General features: G+C 45.4%; 1 protein-coding gene across 2 annotated transcripts in view; it reads left to right on the top strand.

Moving 5' to 3' along the window:
* The first annotated feature begins 301 nt into the window (after positions 1-301).
* Positions 302-12,642, top strand: part of RAB30 (RAB30, member RAS oncogene family) — a 53,887-nt gene continuing 41,546 nt past the window's right edge. Inside the window, exons 1-2 of one of the 2 annotated variants that reach the window (XM_064441426.1) lie at positions 302-647; positions 4,796-4,887. The gene's annotated coding sequence lies outside the window, so the exon portion shown is untranslated. The remainder of the gene's footprint in view (positions 648-4,795; positions 4,888-12,642) is intronic. The other variant, XM_064441425.1, reaches the window with a different exon arrangement.

Here is a 12,642-nt window from a genome sequence, read left to right as displayed (position 1 = left end):
TCATTGCCCAGCGGGCGGCGGCGGGGGCGCGCGCTACCGTTTATTGTGCTCTGCCGGTGCCGCCTCCCGCTGCCAGCGCCGGTCACGGCGGGGGGGGGCCCGCTCCTGCCCCCGCTCCCGCCCCTAACACCGGCCCGGGGCGGCCCTGCGCCGGCACCGGCCCAGGGGCTGCCTTGCCTTGCCTTGCCCTGCCCTGCAGCGGGGGCGGCCCTTCGCCTGTCCCCGGCGGGGGTCCCCTTGCAGCGAGCGCCGCTGCACCCGTCCCGGGGGTGGGGGGGCTGTCCTGCTCCGGGGCTGGTTCAGCATTCATCCCGGGGAGGGGGGGACTCAGCACCCGTTCCCGAGCGGGGCTGCCTGGCGCCCGAGCCTGCTGCACCCATCCTGGGGAGCTGCCTGGCACCGGGTGGGCGGCCAGCACCCATCCCCGGGGGAGTGGGCTAGCCCTGCGGCCATCCCCGGGGGGCTGCACCGCCCCGGGGGCGGCCCAGCACACACCCCGGGGGGCGCGGGGGCTGCACCGCAGCCAGCCCCGCTATCCCCGCTGTGGGGCGGCCCGGGGCTGCCAGCCTTCTCCCATCGCCGGTGACCGGCTCCTGGCTCCCGCCTCGTTTTATGGTCGTGGAGAGGGAGGAAAAATCCCAAACCAGGTGAGTTCTCTGCTCCTTTTCTTTTTTGTGTGCGTTTCCCGCCCCCCCCCCCCCCCCGTCTCCCGCTGCGCTTCCCCGCACTGTGCGCTCCCCGGCGGGGAGAAGCGGTGCCCCGCGGGGTGCGCCGCCTTTCCCTGGCATTGCTGAAAAAGGGGGGGAACCCACCCCAGACCCTAAATTGAAGAAATAAACCTCTAAATTACTGGGGATCTGCGTACACCCCCTCCCCCCGCCAAGCCCTGCGGGCCGGGAAACTCCCGCAACTCCGGGATGCTGCGGGCGCCCCGAAATAGCGCGGTCCTGAGCGGCGGGTACCGGGGGGAGCCCCTTCCCGCTCGTCTTCTGCACTGTGTAACAGCGGAAAATAAAATGGATTTTTAAATTGCTGTCATTAAGTGCTGCTGAGCGCCTGTGAGAGCCGGCGTTCCTGGGGTGGGGGCGGGGGGAGACAATTTTTTAAAAAGTTGAATAAGCGAGGTCTGGTTTAGGATGGTTTTTAGGGTGCTGGTGTGCCACGTCGTGAGGCTTCTGTGTTCCGACACCCCCATTCCTCCCGTCTTTTAAGGAAACAGGAGAGGTCTGAGTCAAACTGGCTCTCAATTCCGGCTGCGTGCAGTTGCTCCAGGTTTCTTTTCCAAGTCATATCATGAATACGCATCTTAAAAATTGTCGGTCGGGCAGCCTGATGGTTTACTTCAACTTCCGAACCATCGCTCTGGTCTTTTTCCCTTCTCTCATAAATGCCAGAAGTGCATATATTTGAAACTTTTTAAAAACCATGTGGTTCAGCAGAGTTTCATTTTATTGTGGCTTTTTATTTGTTTTCCTGTTCCTTGCCGTTTGCAAGATGCAGCTCAGACCTTTAGCTGAACAGTGCTATAATACTAAAGCAAGATACGAGATATTTTTTCTGAGTGCGTAACATCAGGAGGTTTTTCCCTTTCTATAACTACATTATCACAGCAATTGCTCGTGGGCCTCAGACATCTAATTTTGTGCTGGTGGCAGTGAAACGCATGTACGCAGAGGGGTCCTGCTCACCTCGAATCTGTCAGCATCTTTCGGTGCCCTTTAAAGTTAATCCATTCCGAAGCCTGACTTGGAGGCTGTTCTGAGAGCAGGAAAAGAGCGTGCAGCTGAGCTGATATTTTATATTTTTTTTCCTTTCCCTCTGCTGCATATTTGCTTCTGCGCTTCTCTTGTGTAACTGGCACTGTGTGTCCTCTGGCAGACTCCCTGGAATCTCAGCACTGGGGGACGGGTGACATGAGTGTGGTGGGGACAATGAAACTCCCTGTTTGGTTTGATCAAAGTATTGTAAACACCAAGGCGGTGGTTGGGGTGTCCCTATGCAATGCACGGCGCTTACAGCTTCCCCTCCTCAGGTGGGATAAACATGCTGCATCCCCACCTCCTCCCTGCATTTATTTTATCTGTGTTTTTTTCCTTCCTTCCTCTTTGTTACTGACTCAGGGGGGGAAGAGCAACACTGTGTGCAGGAGTTGCCTTTGTTTGGTTGGTCTTTTTTTAACATTTTTATTTCCTGGAGTGGCATTTTCCTCTTTATTTTACATAACCTAATAGAGGGTTTTCCATCTTGGCTGTAAAAAGAGAATTCTTATAGCAGTGGTTTTGTTAGCTATGGAGAGAAGGCCTTGGAAATGAAGTGATAATTTGAAATGTAGCCTGAGAATTGTTGTGGGAAATATTGATACAGAAGTTGCGGAGAGCAAGCAGGGGATCCATGGCCAGGGAATTTTTTTAGTTTAAAAGTAATGAAATTTTTGTAATGTCCCTCTTTTTAATTCTGTTTTCATATGTGTCTATATCTTTACAAATATGTGCTGGTATTTATCCTTGCTTTATTATTTTTCCAGATTATCAAATTCATTGAATTTAGAAAGACTTGTGACAATGTTGTCTTGCACGCTAGTGTTTTCAAGCTATATTATGCTACTGCATGATGTGGATTAAAAATGAAGCTTGGAAAGCCACACTATTAATAAGATGAAATTTTGCCTTGCAGCAACAGAAATACAGATGCATAAAAATGGACCAAATGGTGCAAATCACTCAGTAGATGAGTGATTGCTGTGAAAAGGCACAGATGAGCTAAGGGGCCCTTCCTCTTGAGTAATTTGAGTCCTGATCCTGCAAAGACCTTAAATGCAATGTGTGCATTTACTGTGCTTCAGGAAGTCCCCAAGATGCCAATTGCTGGAAGCAGAGAGGCTGTCCCAGGAAGGCAGCACTAAATATTTCCTCTGGTCTTTTACTTTTTCCCCAATGTGTTACTACTGTCCAGTGTCTGAAAGGGGTTTTAGGGCTAGATGGTCTCATGGTCATATCCTATAGAGTTTTCTTGTATTTTAGCCCGATTCTTAATCAAACTGAGTTTAATGCCATCGACTGGCTTCTCAGTAAACCAGAAATCACATCATTTTAAATTGGCCTTATCAGCATCTCCTGTGTGCCTTGCATTGTATTAAATTGCCCACCCCAGAACTGCTGTAGAAAAAGGTTCAAGCTGCCCTCGGATGCTTGGGTGTCTTCCAACCTCATGTATGGGGGACCCAAAGACTGGTGAGGTGAGGGGAACTGAGAAGAGCCAGAGAAGGGAGAGACTTGCTGCCTCTTAAGCTTCATTTTCTTCTCTGCTCCAGAGCTGAGCTATGAGAGCACAGTGATTTTTGTTGCCTGGAGTTGGGGTCTATGAGGCAATTGGAGTTTCTGAAGGGAGAGGTGGATGGGTGAAGGAGGTTGTTCTGGGGAACTGAGCAGTTGCTTCCCAAACAGGCGTGGGGAGGGAATGTGAGAATTGAGGAGTAGGAGAAAGGTGTCACCGAGCAAACTGAACCTCTGTTTGTCGCTTTCCCATGAAAGAGCTTTTCTGTGTTTGCTAACTAGGCTGCATGCTCCTCTTCTTCCCAGGCCCACCTGTGGGTGGTAGATGTTGCTCACTGCCTGAGCTGGAGTATTGGGGCTCTCTAACACAGCTGCAGAGCTCCTGGTTTTACGTCTGGAGCTGTTCTTGTTCGGTCCCTGCTGTGATAGCCAAGCTGGCATCCATCAGTTGGCAAACTGAGGTGCTTGCTCTAAGTTTTGTGGCATGTCCAGGCAAGTGTACCTGCAGCTGAGTTGTTTTTTTGTGCGTGTGGTATGGAGTAGTTGGCATTTTCTTATTTTTACATAAATGTCATGGTTTAGCCCCAGTCTACAACCAAGCATCATGCAGCTGCTCACTCACTCCCCCCTGGTGGGACGGGGGAGAGAATGGGAAGAGTAAAAGTGAGGCAACTCATGGATTGATATAAAAGGCAGCTTAAGAGGTAAACCAAAAGCTGCACATGGAAGCAAAGCAAACCAAGGAATTTATTCACTCCTTCCCATGGGCAGGCAGGTGCTCAGCCATCCCCAGGAGAGCAGGGCTCCATCAGGTGTAACGGTTACTTGGGAAGACAAATGCCATCACTCTGAATGTCCCCCTTCCTCCTTCTTCCTCCAGCTTTATATACTGAGCATGACGACATATGGTGTGGGGACATCCTTTTGGTCAGTTGGGGTCAGCTGTCCTGGCTGTGCCCCCTCCCACTTTCTTCTGCACCCAGCAGAGCATGAGGAGCTGAAAAAGTCCTTGACCAGTACAAGTGCTACTTAGCAACAACTAAAACATATTCACATTATCACCACTGTTTCCAGCACAAATCCAAAACACAGCCCCATACTAGCTATTATGAAGAAATTTAACTCTATCCCAGCTGAAACCAGGACAATAATATATAGCTAAACAAGAAATTATAATAGCTGAGAATCAAATAAATGCCTTTTCTGTTTTTAAGGCATATTGCCATTTTTTTTTAGGGCAGGACCAACAGTTTGAGTGCAAGCCTTGCTCTTGGCAAGTACAGAAAGAGGAGCGGGGAATGTGCTAGGAGCAAGTTCATGCACAGTGCCAAATAACCACCCAGGCAATGTGGAAGTTCAAGATTCATTGCAATAGTGTGCCTAGTATGGCAGGAGAGCAGAAGGCAGCACGGGGTGGGCATACCTCACAGTGTTGAGGCACTTTAAACCAGGATGCCTCCATAGATGCTTGCAAGACTTTGGAGCAGGAGACTTAGACAGTAAAATCATCTTCTGTATTACAGATGGGTTTCCGACACCAAAAATATCAACCCTTAGGGCAGAGATGCTCAGCAACAGCCCTGCTTTGGCTGGAGGACAGATGAGATGACCTAAGGTGATGTTTTGATTGACTCTCCAGTTTCCGTAATTTCATTTTGCAGCAAGTCATTTAGCTTCCTTCCCCCCCCAGTGATTCTGTCAATAACTAACTAAATCCTCACTTTATTTTTAATGGTTCTCTTATAGCATGAAACAATAAATCTGTCATAACCCTGGTACCTCTTGCTCAGCCTGTGCTTAAATCATGAATTTAAACTGGGAGGGTTGAGTCAAATATTCCTCAGGTGCTAATACATTGAATTAATTAGGGCAGAAGAGGGATGAACTTGTCCCTTAATCATTGTCAGTATTTAAACAGAGTCAAGGCTGCATTAAAGTATGTTGCTGTTACAGTAGTTTCATAACTAATCTGTGCTATTAAACATTGGTCCTGAATAAGGAATTAGTGAGATTTGTGTTACAATGTCATTTGATTTCACCTGCATAGATAAAAATCATTAGAAAGCTTTGTTGCATTGAGCAGAGGATAGATATTTAGGTTGCGAACAGCTTGAGACTGAATTGCTATTTGTCATCTTGACTCGCCTGGAGTTACTGCTCTCGCTACACTGCACTTCTCTCTGTATGCAGAAGTGCACTGCTGCCTAATATACTTAAGGCAAATTCAAACCACCTGTTTAAACTAACCTAGCTATTAGTTTCCTGAGAGAATTAGGGAATACTTGTACAAACAGAGGAGAAAACCTTCAGTAAGGTCTTGCTTTGCTCGATATAGACAGAGCATCACAGAAATCTGCTGCTGTCCTTTTAAAGATCACAGGATGCCCTGTTTGTTTTCTTTCCTTTTAGAAGAAATGCTTTCTTTTAGGTACTGCTGAACTAAAAGTTAACTGTAACCTCTAAGTCTCTGAATAGTGTTTTCTTTTAGACCTTGAAAGAGTAATGGGAAAGGGAAGAGAGAAGAGGAATGGGAGGAAAGTCTGCTGGCACGAAAAAAGATGAGCTTGCACATGGTTTCTCAAAAGACTGTATCCTGCAGGGTGAATTTAAAAGGTGGAAAAAAAAAAGCATTAGAGATGCCAAAGTGTACAGAAGTCAAGCAGTGTTTGGTTAACTCTGTCCTGCTAAAGATGCTTGCCACGGAGAGAGGAACTTAATGCAGGGCCCCAGCAGCCCGACCCACTGCTGCACTGCGCTGCTGCTTGTCTGTAATGAAGTTACCAAAAACTGGTCTGCTTTTTTGATTAAGCAGCCAGTCAAAGGGAAGCGTGTGTACAGTTGAAGTGGGAGTATTTCTTGGTATAAATCCAGCCTATTACTTGCAAAAAGGAATTGCCATGGAACTATAGGCATAGGCTGGTACTGAGCCTTGATGCCAATTTATTGGGAATGGTGAAGAAAACGAATCTGACTGTGTATGAGACTCTCTTGTCCCGCAGTAGCAGTCAATCGGTTCTATGTGCTTCCCAGAGTGTTTTGGACTGAGCCCCTCACATCAGAAAAAAAGCTTTTATTGCTTTGGCAGGAGGGATCACTCCCATACCTGGCTGTGGGAGAATCGGATCCCTCTCCAGAGTAATCAAGTGGTTAGAATAGAATATTTCAGTTGCAAGTGACCTACAAGGATCATCTAGTCCAACTGCCTGACACTTCAGGGCTGAACAAAAGTTAAAGCACATTAAGGGCATTGTTCAAATGCTTCTTAAATACTGACAGGCTTGGGGCATCGACCACCTCTCTAGGAAGCTGGTTCCAGTGTTTGATGACCCTCTTGATAAAGAAATGATTCCTAATGTCCAGTCTAAACCTCCCCTGGTGCAGCTTTGCACTGTTCCCACATGTCCTATCACTGGATCCCAGGGAGAAGAGCTCAGCACCTCCCTCTCCATTTCCCCCCCTCAGGAAGCTGTGGGGAGTGATGAGGTCTCCCCTCAGCCTCCTTTTCTCCAAAGTAGACAAACCCAGAGTCCTTAGCTGCTCCTCATAGGACATGCCTTGCACTCCTGTCACCAGCTTTGTTGCTTTCCAACAAAGCTGTACAAGGTTATACGGGATATTTCACCTGGGGTGTCACTACTGAGACAGTACCAGCTCGAGGGGAACTGCTGACATGCCTGTTCCCATATGCTCTCCCTGTGCTTCTTTTCTATGTGCCTAAGCCTCTTGCTCCATTGCAGCCACTCTACCTCCCGTTCCCCCTCTGCTTTTCTTCTACTTAGTGATGTTCAGCAATAACCTTTGGAAGCTTGGATGCTCCCCGACTACCAATGAATCTGGGTAATGCTATGAATGGGTGGAAATGGAGACACATCTGAAGATGTGATGCCATTTGGGAATGGGTTACTACAGATGCTGGGTGGAAAGAAGAACGTGTATCTGATGAGCAAACCAGCCGAGTTACGCTCTGCCCTGCGGCAGATGAAACTTAAGGCACAGGAACTGCCCTCCTGTCTTTCCAGGGGTCACTTTTTTGCTCCAAATACCCATTCATCCATAGATACAGAAGTGGTGGGAGATACAGAAAAATCCGTGCTCCAGGGGAATCCCAGATCCATATTCAGGATGAAGATCAACACCTTGAGTTGAGAGGTGGATGTCAATGTTCAGATTTACTGGCGATCAAAGAATGAGTGAAAGGTATTGGAAAAGAACTCATGTTTCTAAACTCCCCAGATTTTGGGTTTGCCGTGTTGCAAAGAATGCTTTCAGTAATGGAAAGCTGACTTGAAAAATAATCATTAGCACTTCTCTGTGATTTAAATTTCATTGCCTGAACTCAGAGTAATGGAAAAAAGATCAGTCAGGGCTTTTTATCTAACAAGTTTTTAAAGGAAGCCAGCTTCATGTCTAATTAGTGAGAAGTTCTCCATGGTGCCATCTTTTATATTTCCAGTGTCTAATGCGTGGTGTTTTCATGATAGTTGTGGCTGCAGCATGGGAATGTTTACTTAAAATAACAACCTTTCTTAAAAATATAGTAAGACAAACTTGTATATAAATTTATTTCTTGGACAACCTGAATTCTTGTTAATGACCTCAATCCCCTAAGGGGTCTCCATGCTGTGTGGTCTTATTTTCCCGTTGCTTTCTGCTGCCAGAAGGGAGTTTTTGAATTCAGCCTTTTCCAACACTGGAGAGTCAAGCTTTATTATAATGGCTTCTGAACTTGATTAACTGAGAGAGGAGATGACTGCCACTTCAAAAATAATCCCTTTTTTTGTTGTTCTTTCTTCATAGCTATTAACTCAAATACCTGAAAAATAAATGTGTTGTTGAGTCATTTGGTATCCCTGTTAGGTCCTCTGGAGCAGTCAGATTATTCCATCCTGAGATGAGTAGCATTTGGAGGTGAGAATCAGGTGGCCTTTCTCTTTCATCCTGAAATTGCTGTGGGGGTAGCAGTTCATTTTTGTGTATCGGGGAAAAAGATTAAGGGAAATAACATTAGCCTTTTTAGTCTTGCATCTCCCCTGAAGCTCATGGTGTAGCATGTCCTGTGGACAAAAGGCATCAACTCAGATAAACCTGCAGTAATGACTTTAATTAAAACCCCAGCAAAGACTGGAGTAATCTGTAGTTTTCATGGGAGCCTAAGGGCAGGTTTGGATTTCTGTACGTCTCTGGGCTGCCAAGGACCACAGGATGCCTGCTTCCAGCATCAAGTTCCATGTCCTGGTTGACCAGAGGTGTAGCTACAAGTTCCACCTGTGTGGTGATGGGTCTGGGCTCTGCTCCTCTTCTCTGTAATCCCCATTTCTGTGGCATGACTACAGAAAAGCGCTTTCCCTCTAAAGGGCTTGTTTTAACACAGTTTGCAGCTAATTCCATGTTTTCTATCATCTAAAGTGATAGCTCAAGGGAAGCAAGTATCTGCAGCATTGCAATTACTCCAGCCTTGCAGGCAATACCTGTCACCTGTCTGTAGCCAACAGAAGATCGTGGCACCTTCTAATTTCTTACATATCTGGTAATATAAAAATCCCTGCTGTAAATATTTGCTCTTGAGAGCATTAGGTAGTTATGGGGAGATTCTTGAACAATGTTTGGTCTATAAAAAAAAAAATCATGCAGAGACTGTATCTGAGCTGCATGTACCAGAAGCTTGAAACATCAGAAGCAGAGTCAGTGCCTGATTTCTCTATTGCATTTGTCCTTGTTCTGAACAATTTGTTCTTTCTAAAAAAGGGAACTGTGCCCATTTTCTTCAAGCCAGCAGCATTCACATTTCTAAAATATGGTAGTAGCGTTTTGCTCTGATAGATGGATGGATGTGTGCGTGCATAGAAAACTCCTAAATAAACCCAGGTTTCTGTTAACTCTCTAATTTCAGCTGGCAAAGGGGAACCTCTAGAGTCAAGCTGTTAACTCCAGGATTTCTGCTTGCCCTATTTAGGAGAGGGAGGCATGAGTGTGTGGCTTGGCTGGAAATGGCTTTGTGGTATCTGCAGGAATGAGGTTTCCTCTTGTCCTGTGACCTGCTGTTGGGTGTTGCCATGTGCTGACCATCTCTTGTAGGGATGTAGTGTGTGTTCGATGCAGAAGCAAACTGTCTTTTTAGCAGTCATTAACCCCAAATTCTGAAGTCTCTCTCCCTCCAAAACTGGAAAACAAACTTAAATATATCCATATTGTGATCCTGAGATATTTCTCAGTATTTTCATTATGTTTGTAAACCTTGGAAACTGCTCTTGCTAATGTAGTGTTTACTCGGAAATCTTTCTTTTTTTAAGTAGCAGTTCTGTTGTCACAGTTCTGCAGGAAAGCTGTGTCTTGGTGCACTTGCACTTAGCTGTGCAGGTAGTTGGTCCCTGTATGTCACCAGAAAGCATTGACAGAGTATATTCAAATGCATGGCCTGTGAGGAGTGGCTGGGTCATGTTGGACATGCTGGTCCTGGAGATGCTTGAGATTCCCCTGTCCTGTGCCGTAATACATGGTTATTATGGACCATTCGTGAACCTTCTACTGCAGATATGAATGTAGTGCAGGGAATTTTTAAAGCCCCTTCTCAAGCTGCTGCATGGCCAGAGACATTTGTGCTTCCATCACTAGTAACTTTATCTTACTCATTGTAAACCTTCAGTCTTTAGTCAATGGCCATCCCATTTATGTCAGTGTTGTCTCTAACCTGCTGTGCTTCTGGACTGGGAAACTGCTTGGTTAAAGCCAATCTTAAAATTATTCTTTCTTGCTAGGTTATTTTTTTTTTGGGACAGCATCACAGGCTGTTTCACTTTGCAGCCATGCAGGTCGTTAGCTGGTACTTAACAATAATTAAAACCAGCACCTTTAAAACAAATCCCCCCCAGTTAGAAATTCAGAACTGAAGAAATTAAAAATAGAGTATTGACTTGCACAATTAAATAACCAAAGAAAATATTCATTGTGGGCTGAGGCTAGTTCTGTTAGAATAAAGGAGGCTGATTGTGAAATAAATATTAAATAAAGTGTCTCATTAAGTTCTGCAGTTTTACAAAAGCTGTTGCCACAGGGAGGGAAAACCTGGTGTGAGTTATTGTTTGTTTACTGCAGCTGTCAGTTATCGTGGTGGTGAGCACGTTGCATCAATTCCTAGAGTAGCCGTTAGTAACCCGGCCATCCCGCTTCAATGTCGAACTCCTTGCTGGAAAACGTGTGAAACTACATAAAAATTCTTTCCATCTTGTTAACACATCTTTCACAATATTCCTCGTTTTGCTTGATGACATCAGCTCTTGGAGATATAGAAGAAGGCTTTAAAAATATCTCCTGGGCAATGTTGGGATGATGCTTATTTAATGAATTTAGTTATGTGTGTCTGACACTCTGGAGGACTGGTCTGTTCCCGGTTCTGCCTCTGATGCAGTTTGAGTCATTCATCTCTTTTTGGCTGTATTTTATGTATAGATTGGATTTTATTATCCATTGTAAGGTCTTTGGGACAGAGCATTTATCTTTTAGTCCCTACTTGATACAGTGAAAATCTGCAGTTCTCTGCAATCTGTAGGTGTTACCGCAATGTGAGTAACTGGTGCTGTAACTTGGGGAGGGGGGGTGGAAATAGCCATTAGTGATTGTGGGGAATGACAGTTCCCTTAATTTCACTGCAAATCAATCTATGTAATTTACAGTTATGTCTAGAAAGACAAATTTTGGAATTTGAAGGCGAGACGAGTGAATTCTGCATCTGTTTTGTGTTTTTAGGCAAGCCACTTTAAACTTTCTGTCTCTTGGTAGCCTCCATCTGTAAAATGGAGATAACCTCAGAGGGATGCCTTGAATATTCATCAGTGATTTATTGTATGCTACTGAAGAAAAGTGTTATGGGCAATGTTAATGAAGTTTATTACTCAGCCTCTCTGCTGCATGTTGATCATTATTTCAAACATCTGCAGTCTCCACAGTGAGCACTAACAAATTCTTAACTGGACTTAGTCTGTAGATGATAACGACTTCAGTTTACATGGGGCTTTTCCTTTAGAAGAGTTCCAAAGAATGTTATAAACTGTAATGCAAACCATAGTGTAAATATTGCCTTAGCAGCCAGCAGCTATCACTGAGGTGCTGCGTGATGGATGTTGCAGCTGGCAGCCGTGTGTGAGAGGAGAGCAAAAAAGAGAAGGAATACTGCAAGTGGTGGAGGTGACACAGGCAGGAAAACAGGAAGACAAAATTATGCTACCTGAATTGTGATTTTTAGCTTTGATGTGATCAGCAATTCCTAGAGATCAAGTGACTCATGTGAAACACGGCATTTTTGTTGCAGCCCCACGGTGCTGCGATATTGGTTCAATTCCAGCTGAGCAGAAAGAGCCCTGCTAACTCCTAGGGTTTTTCTTGCAGAACATATGTGTTTCTGGACATCTTCATTCAATTACTGTAGTACAACAATGTGATTTCAGTGGTTTCTCAGGCTGGTATGACTGTCTCTGTAATGTCCTCCTCTTACAGAGGCAAAGAGCACAGTCACTTGGAGTTTGCTCTGTACATCCAAAAGACTTAAAAATACAACCCAGGTAACTTACTCTCAAAATGAAGTCCCATTAACCCTAAATCCTTTGTTGGCTAAGGATTTGTTGTGTTTAGCTGGGTTTGTTCACTGAATGATGGGACTTTGGCTTCTCCCCTGAACTGTAGGCACCTGAGTTGGATTGTCTAAAGTTGAACATGGTTATTGTAGGTCCCAGATGCCATCACTGGAGAGAGATGGCAGATTCAGAAGTGCTGCAAGACGCTTGTCTCACGGTTTGATAGGGAGGGCAGACCTTGTCTAGGATTAAGTTGGTCATCTTAGCTCCTCACAAGTAGGTAGGACAGAACAGTGCCACTGAGTAGGGTGTCATCTGCCAGACCATTATAACCCTTTACTGCTTTAATAGACTAGGCACAAGGCTCAAGTTCTCAAATAATTTATTAATGAGAGGTTCATCGGCTTTTGTGTCCCATGCAGGAACACATTTTGGAGAGGTTTTGAGCGCTTTCAACTCTAGTTGCTGGGTGCTGAATCTTCAAAGGTTCAGAACCACTGAAAACCAGGACAGAGAGGTCCAGAAACCAGGTAACACAAAAGAGTAGTTACAATTGGAAGCTACAACGGGAATATCTGGAGAAGACATGCGTGGCTGCTACATGTGCTTTTTGGTGGACAGGCATTTGTGCCCTGCGCAACCAGCTGACTATGGCCAAACAAAAATAGCAAGGGTCAGCCCAACTTACAGCACAGATGCTGCTTTAGGGCTCATCCCAGCTGCCTGTTGGTCACAGAAATTGTAGAAATTATATTTTCTTTGTAATTGTGCCAAAACAGTCTTTCAGTAACTTTTGAGCCTGT

Source organism: Phalacrocorax carbo, chromosome 1, assembly GCF_963921805.1.
Source record: "Phalacrocorax carbo chromosome 1, bPhaCar2.1, whole genome shotgun sequence".
Lineage (NCBI taxonomy): Eukaryota > Metazoa > Chordata > Aves > Suliformes > Phalacrocoracidae > Phalacrocorax > Phalacrocorax carbo.
This window is presented reverse-complemented; position numbering and strand designations above follow the sequence as displayed.